This window comes from Megascapheus bottae, chromosome 4 (genome assembly GCF_031878675.1).
Source record: "Megascapheus bottae isolate mThoBot1 chromosome 4, mThoBot2.hap1, whole genome shotgun sequence".
NCBI lineage: Eukaryota > Metazoa > Chordata > Mammalia > Rodentia > Geomyidae > Megascapheus > Megascapheus bottae.
Window position 1 is genome coordinate 68,036,306 of NC_143512.1, and position 8,441 is coordinate 68,044,746.

The 8,441-nt window shown below is 36.8% G+C and overlaps 1 long non-coding RNA gene across 2 annotated transcripts in view; it reads right to left on the minus strand.

Moving 5' to 3' along the window:
• The window catches only part of LOC150064621 (uncharacterized), a 29,448-nt gene extending 25,589 nt beyond the window's left edge, over positions 1-3,859 (minus strand). The window contains exons 1-2 of one of the 2 annotated variants that reach the window (XR_016535170.1): positions 3,829-3,859; positions 2,924-3,120 (exon numbers count right to left, since the gene is read on the minus strand). This is a non-coding gene — a long non-coding RNA (uncharacterized LOC150064621). The remainder of the gene's footprint in view (positions 1-2,923; positions 3,121-3,828) is intronic. The other variant, XR_016535171.1, reaches the window with a different exon arrangement.
• Positions 3,860-8,441: the final 4,582 nt, after the last annotated feature.

The window sequence follows — 8,441 nt, forward strand, 5'->3', positions numbered from 1 at the left end:
TGGAACCAACCCAGATGTCCCTCATTTGATGAATGGATCAACAAGATGTGGTATTTATGCACAATGGAATTCTGTGCTGCTGTCTGAAAGAATGACATTGCCCCATTGGTAAGGAAATGGAAAGACAGAAAAAAATCATATTAAGTGAAGTAAGCCAGATTCAAAGGAACATAGGCTCAACGGTTTCCCTCATTTGTCATAATCAGTAGAAACCTTGAGCTCTCCTAGCAGAGATTTACAATAGAACAAAACCTAGATACATAAGGCCATATAGGATGACACTTAATGAAAGGACTTCCAGGATATAGAAACAAAAGCCATATGTGTGATTGTTGTCCTTAATGTATTATATTATCTCTCATCTCTTTTGCTGTCCCTTGGTTAACTCATATTGTTACAGTATTTCACCTGGTTATCTGATATATTGTATATATGCTTATTTGGTTATTTGAAATCGGATAGGGGAGGGGGGAAAACAAGATGAGCGGTGGGGGTGGTGGGAGGGAAATGGGGACCAAGACATGAGAAAGGGTATCAATGTTTGTGAAGTACTACACCTTCTATCTGGTGAATATAATGTAACCCTTCTATTAATTACAATAAAAATATATGGAAAAAAAGAAGAAAGGAGCAATCTACTCCTCTCTGGAAGGCAGCAAGCCAGTGTGCAAGCCTCACAGAGTCATTCCACTTCCCAACAGAGTGGTGCTACAACTGACTATGATAACTGTAGGGGAGGGAATGTCCCAGTCATAAAGGGTCCAACACATTTCTGCTCCCATTTCTGTTTCTCCAGTCACAAAAGGGAATTCGAAAGTTATTCATGCCTTTCAATAGGGCCATACAAAGGCTCCTGGATCTGAAGGGATCTCTTCTCAGAACAGAGATAACCCATCCTGCAGGGACAAATAGCTAGAGTTGTTGGCAGTTCCCCACTAGCTCAGTGGATGTCAACAGAGCTAATGATCAAGTAGCACATCCTGGCCCACCATCAACAGCAGCCTATCCTTTCCAGTGCTTCCACCCTTCAAAAGTCCCAGCTTTTTAGGTGGGAGGAATTAAATCTGACTTTATAGAGTTTATATGTAAAATGTTTGCTTAGAATCGGCAATGATTAAGGTTTCTGCCAGCTAGTGAAATGTATGCTTTCAGTTAAAGAAAATGAAGCTAATCCTTTTTTATGCCCAAGAACATGGCTTGAGAAAATTGAACCTTCTATAACAAGACATTGAGGCATCAGTATATTATTTAAAGTAATTAAGGATAAACAAGCAAGGAAATAAAAATGATAATGGATCAAATATAGGAGGAAATGGTGGTTGAGGAGAGAATGGTTGAATATATTAATTAAATCTGTATCTTTCATTTCTGGGAGACAATAGGCAAAATATAAATTTGATACATTCAGGAATAGCATATGCATATTATTTAGTATTTGAAATGAACAAGTATAAAGATTAGAAAATGGTCAAGAGATTGTTTCTTAAGAGAGGCAGACTTTCTTTCCATTGTTCTTTTACTATTTGACTTTTTTATTATACTATACCAATGAGATTTTTAAATAAATTACAGTAGGAAAAAATAAGCCTGAGTTTGTATCAATTATAGGCTGGAATCTACATGCATATTTACCATATAAAATATGTACTGATACATATATGTAAGTATATATGTATGCATGTGTACACATACATGCCTTATATATAATAAAATGCCTCTTATTGAGTGCTCTGAGAATATACAGGACTGTACAATACAAAATGTCTTTTCAGTCCCCTGTAAGAATTCTTAGACTCCATTGGCAAATATGAAAATTACAAGAACCATAGGAAATAGACAGGTGAAGGACAGTAACATGCAAAGCATAGATAGTGGGAGTCTTTTTTATGCATACATACATAGCTTGACCTTTAACTTACCAATATCTCATTCTTAAAATATATTTAGAGCCTTGGAAATAATAGTGTAGGATAAATCCCAATTCCACTGTAGACAAGAGGGACAAACAGAAAAATAGCAGTAAAATCCAAGGTCATTTGTCCATGTCTTACTGTAAGTTTCTTGAAATGAAGAATTGTTACTTTCTAAGTATCTGGGAAACAGCCTAGCATTCCTTATAGTGTTGTAGAGCACATGACCCTTATTTTCAGGCAATACGACTGAGTTCTTTTTTGTTTTCCTTTAGCTTAATCTATTGTTTTTTCTTTTTGATCTGAGACTAAAGTTCTGGCTAACAGCTTTCATTATCTTCTTGGGCTAATGGAATTTAAAGAGTAGGAATCCAAAAACAAAACAAAACAAAAAACCAAAAAACAACAAACAAAGAGTAGGAATCAATTCTGGAAAGTGACATACATAGTATTCCCTAGTTAGTACTCAGGCTATAGTCCAAGTAATGCTTCAACATGCTACCAAGTTCATTGTCTGAGTCTGAAGAGATGAGTAAGTGTTATGTAGACATTATAGATTCCAAATCAGTTCTAGTTGGCTTTTGCTTGTTGAAACAATTAGTGAGATTAAACATTCCAGCCTAGAAAATTTCCTGAAAGTGTTTGCAGAACTCCTTTTTTTTTTTTTATTAAAGTCACAGAATGAGCTATAGATTTATTTTCTAAAATTGATTTCAACCCATGGCACCAAAGGTATAATCATGCTGTTCCATAACTATAGTATGGTCCCACCAAAGAAAATTTCTCTTCATGTGGCTACAGAGAGGTGAATAGGAGCTTCTGACCTCTAACAGTGTAATTTTACTTCCCCAGTAACAGCCTCCTGGAAGCTTCAGGGGTAGATTGCTTTTGCTTGAATTCAATACCTGAAAACTGGCCTTTGCTTTGTGCCCATTCATCTGGCCACCTAGGAGAAGTCTTATTCAGAGGTGACAATACAGATAGGAATTTAATCAAAATCAAACTCCACATACCTATTTTATAGCTGCAACAGGGTGCTTTAGTTGAAATCCTACCCTAGGATTTTTGAAATCTTGATGGGTAGGAAAACCTGTCATTTCAAAACATCCAGCAGTTGTCTAGATCAAAGGAGATGCCAGAACTTGTTTCTGAAAAAGGTGGTTCTTTTGGTCTAGTTGAAACTCCCTCCTGCAATGGACTGCCTAGCTACCTAAAAGAAAACACAACAAACTCTGTTCCTTCAACTTGAGTTCTTTCCTAAAAATGCTGCCATTAAGTGAAAAAACTGTGGCATGAAAACTGTTCCTACTAATTGTAATGAATTCTACCTTTTCTTAGGGTGTCCCATCAATCGCCTCAGAGAGAGACATCAATGAGCTAGTGAAAACCAGCTCAAATGGTTAAACAATTGTGAAGTGCAGAGATAAAGTCTGCACACAGAATAGAACAGGATGGAGGCTTATTGTTTGCCTTTTCTTCTGCCCCATTTTCTTCAGCAAATTTTCAGCCATTCATAGTTCATAGTTATCCTGCACTCAAAATGGATTTAAAAGTAAACTTAAACAAAATATGTCTTAGACAAAATAATGGTGAAGTATGAAACTGTTTTAGTTTAGTAGTGCAGAGCTAAAAGAGATTGGGGACTAGTTAGAAGAAGTTACATTTTCATTCTGCTTGCTCTGAGTCTATACAGGAAGAAACTATTCAAACATGAGAACAGTTCAAATTTGTCACAGAGGATAATCTCTAAGTAGTGACATCAATGAGTATATTTTTTCTAGAGTATGACCTCTTATAGCTGTCTTATTTAGTAGGTTTGTGGATACCAAAGTTGTTAATATTAAAAAAATAAAGGAATATGTTGATATAATAATGACCACCATAAAATGTTTCTATAATCTCCCCATGAATATGTTACCTTACATGGAGAGAGAGAGTTGGAAGACATGTAAAGGACAGGTGGTCTTCTGTAGTGAATGGGTAGGACCACTGTCATTGCAGGACACTTGCAAGTGTGAGGTAGGATGGCCAAATAAAGCTATGACACAAAGGAGCAGTAGTCTAGGTGATTCAGGAATGGCCCACAAGCTAAGGATGCAGACAAGTGCCTCCAATGATAAACTCTCATGTCGGATTGTAACTTTGCTGTCCTGTTTCAAACTTCTTATATTGACAATTGTAAGATAATAAATCGGTGTTGTTTTAAGCCAGAAGACATGTGGAATGTTGTTACAGCATCAATAGGGAACTAATACAAGAAATCAGGGTGTGAGACATAATGTAATATTCAAGATCATTATGGTAAACTTGATGGTGTGATGCTTCTTACAGGATATAAGATGAATCTGTCTATGCTCATCATTCTACTGGGATGAATTGATTATTAACTTGATTATAGAGTTTTGAAACTGAGGAACTAAATGTCCATTTTAGAAGCACGAAATTCTTTTTTTTCATATATTTTTTATTGTAATTAATTGAAGGGTTACATGATATTTGCCAGATAGATGGTGCATTAATTCCCATACATTCATACCCTTTCACATGTCTTGGTCCCCATTTCCCTCCCCCTCATCTTGTTTTCCCCCATTCCCTATCCAATTTAAAATAACCAAATACAAATATATACAGATATATAAGGTAACAAAGTGAGATACTGTAACAATATGAGATAATCAAGGGACAGCAAAAGACATGAGAGATAACATAGTACCTTAACAACAGCAATCATTCATTATATGGCTTATGTTTCTATATTCTAGAGATCCTCTCATTTAGCGTCCTACTATATGGCCTTTTGTATCAAGGTTTTGCTCTATTGCAAATCTCTGCTAGGAGAGCCCAAGGTTTCTACTGATTATGACAAATGAGGGAAACCATTGAGCCTATGTTCCTTTGAGTCTGGCTTACTTCACTTAATATGATCTTTTCTAAGTCTTTCCATTCCTAACAAATGGGGCAATGTCATTCTTTCTGACAGCAGCATAGAATTCCATTGTGTATAAATACCACATCTTGTTGATCCACTCATCAACTGAGGGACATCTAGGTTGGTTCCATATCTTTGCTATGGTAAATAGTGCTGCAATGAACATTGTTGTGCTGGTGGATTTAGTATGTCTTTGTTTCTGGATGATTGGGTAAATGCCAAGTAGTGGAATTGCTGGGTCATAGGGAAGCTCTGTGTTTAGTCTTTTGAAGAACTGCCATACTGCTTTCCATAGTGGTTGAATGAGTTTGCACTCCCACCAACAGTGTAGTAGTGATTCCTCGTGGCCACATCCGCTCCAGCATCTGTTGTTACTAGTTTTCCTGATCCTGGCCATTCTAACTGGAGTGAGGTGGAATCTTAGAGTTGTTTTGATTTGCATTTCTTTTATGACCAGAGATGTTGAGCATTTCTTCATGTGTCTATAGGCCATTTTTGTTTCTTCAGAGAAGACAGAAACACGAAATTCTTAATTCAGTTCAGATATAAGAATGTCTCTGGAAACTTTGCTGTTCCTATTTATGGGTGATAACATGGAGTAGAGTGATAGGATAGAGGAAGTGGTAAGTGAAATTTTTTGTTCTGTTCTGTGTGAATTGCAAGTAGATTCTGCCTAAAGTGTTGATTGTCCCCTGGGTGTGACCTAATCACATGACCCCTTCAAATATGACTGCAGATGTCACAAAGAGAGAAAATCAGCAATTAAAAGCACAAGAAGGATTTGACATACTATCGCTGGCTTGGCCACATGTCAAGGAATATAGGTGGCCTTGAGATGCTAAGAACAGTCCTGTCTGACAGCTAGCAAGAAAATGGGGATCTCACCATCACAGCCATGAGACTCTGAATTCTGCCTATAGCCTGAATGGCTTAAAAGCAGAATAAACACCTTAGCCTCTCTAGATAATCTTGGTTCTCAGTGTTGCCAGATCCTAAGTAGAGAGTACAGCCATGCTGTAGCAAACTCCTCACCTACTGACTATGAGCTAATAAGTAGATGTTGCTTAGTCACTAATAATAGTGATTTGTTACTAAGAAAATAAATACAACAGTCGGTGCTAGTCTGGCTTCTGTGTCTATGTGAGTCTGCAAACTCTGGCTTGCAAAGGCTCCAGCTTTCCTAGGATGGAGACTCAATTAAGGAGTCAGACTTTTACTTGCAGCCACACATTTGTAAGAGAGCTGTGTCTGCTACTGCCTGAGATAAAAAATGCCTATGATAAATTTGAGAACCCTTGCAAATGGCCCTGAGGAGCTTCGAAATTTATAAATAAAAATATATCCTTCCTGAAGTTAAGCAAATGGATTCTGAAACCTTATATTTTGTGATTTAAAACGGTTAATTTGGCTCCATTTATATCCATGAGATCCATTTTTTAAATATGAAAATTGCCTAGATAATAAAATTTCAGGAGTTATTATTATTATAAACTATATTCAGCAATTATTTTCATTAAAAAATTCTGACTTAAGGAAGCCTACATGTTCTTTTTCTAAACACTAGAAACTTGAAAAATAGATTCAAAAGTGGTTTTGCACAATTAAACCTGCTTGATACAATGCTTTTTTAAATTAAGTATCAGTTTATTCAGTTCACATAAGCTAAAACTTCAGTGAATATTCATTCTTTTTTTCTTTTAAAATTGTGTAAGTATTTTTCTTCACATTACACCAATCAATTCCATTACAAGATGTTGATTAAAATTCTGCTATATGTGTTTCTAGGTGATCCACTACATTAAGGTTAAATTTGACCCCATGAAAAGATACCATATGTTTAGTATGAAGGTGAAAAATTTGTCGCTGGAGTCAGAACCCAAAACTTAGATTGGTCTTTAAAAAAATGAGGAATTTATTGGCTTTACTGATAAGTACAAAAGTAGATCTGGCTCAAAGTACTATTTAACCCAGGCATTCAAATATCACAGTTTTTTTTTCCATGATGGTTTTGACTATTTCCTCCTCTTTGTGCCAGATTTATTTTTAGACTATCTTCTCTCCTGATAGCAAAATGAATTCTGCCATCCAGACCTCCTAATCTCACCATACCATCTGAGGAAAGAGAGACTATGTCTTCTTGAAGTTTTTTTGAGAATTAAGGGGGGGCTCCTTTTCATTAAGTCCCAGCCACCTATCTCCCCCCCCCTTGGTGTCTCTTTCTCTCCCTCTCTCCCTCTCTCTCTCCCTCTCTCTCTCTCTCTCTCTCTCTCTCTCTCTCTCTCTCTCTCTCTCTCTCTCTCTCTCTCTCATCTATTTTGAAAAGTATTTACTTAGTTTGAATAAAATAATTGCAAATAAAAACTAAGCTACATTATATAGTCTGTAATAGAATTTTTTGTTGGGTTTGGAATGATAAGAAAAAACAAACTGCATGAAATAGTCATGTTTTATCTAAATTCCCTGTTTTTCTTTAAGGTCTATTCCAGAGAGGGGAGAGCAAGTAAGAAAAGTAGCAAATTAAACAGAAAAGCAAGGAAGAACAGACACTGTAGAGAGAGTGACACTTAATGACTTAGTATGACCACTGAAGAAATCTTATGAAGACAGCAGAAAATGGAAGTTGAAGCATTGTGAAACTTTGTGAAGGGCTTTGCTTGAATTCTAGCAGGAGGAGTTCCATTTAATTTAGAAGCCAAGAGGGACTCATTGGCAGTTTTTAAAGAAAGGAAAGACATAACCAAATATATACCCTTTGGAAATATTAATCTGCCAGCAGCAAATTAGATGAATTGCAGCAGAGAGAGACAAAATTGAGAGGCCATTTAGAAAGCTATTGCAGTAATCCTATGAACAGCAATGAGATAGGGTGGAAGTTGGGAAGTAGATAGTGGCGGGAGAGCATAAAAACTAAGAAGGCTGAGTGTACATGGCTTTGTCATCAATTAGTTGTGAAGAGTCAAAGGAGGATGAGAAGTGACATAGCGCTGTGAGGTCAGGTGATTGGTAAGAACTGGCACATGCATGCAAATGGGGACCCAAAAATGCAAGGCATTTGGAGAACAATGCTTTGTTGTAGGCGCCTGACAAGCAGAGGCCCTTCTGCTATGGCTTACTTCTTTTATAGTCAGTTAACTGACCTTTTCTTTCTTCACAAGCTCTTCAAGTTTCAGGTCTACAACCCAGGCGTAGAATCATAGACCTCTCAAAGTGTTGAAGGTGTAACAGTCACATTCATTTTGACCTGTGCAACTCAGAATTGAAACTCGTGAATCAGGTGGATGGAGATCAAAGTATTATCTTTGGTGCTGATAAAACTTCAAGAAAATAAGGTCTAGTGGGAGAGTCAAAGGGATTTCCTTAGGTTGCTCTTGAAAATTAGAAGTCACCGAACTTCCATCAGTGTTTGCAATGCAACTTGCAATGCAAGTTCTTTCCTGAAGTGATAAATCTTCCAAATGGTAACTTGAACTTCATCCTAAGACTATGCTACCTTCTCTTTGGCTAGTGTATGCTAGAGAGAAGAGAGAGACATGCTACACCATGTATTTCATTCTCTTCTTGCAGGAAAGAATGGATGAGAAGGATGAAGGCAGGCTAGACTT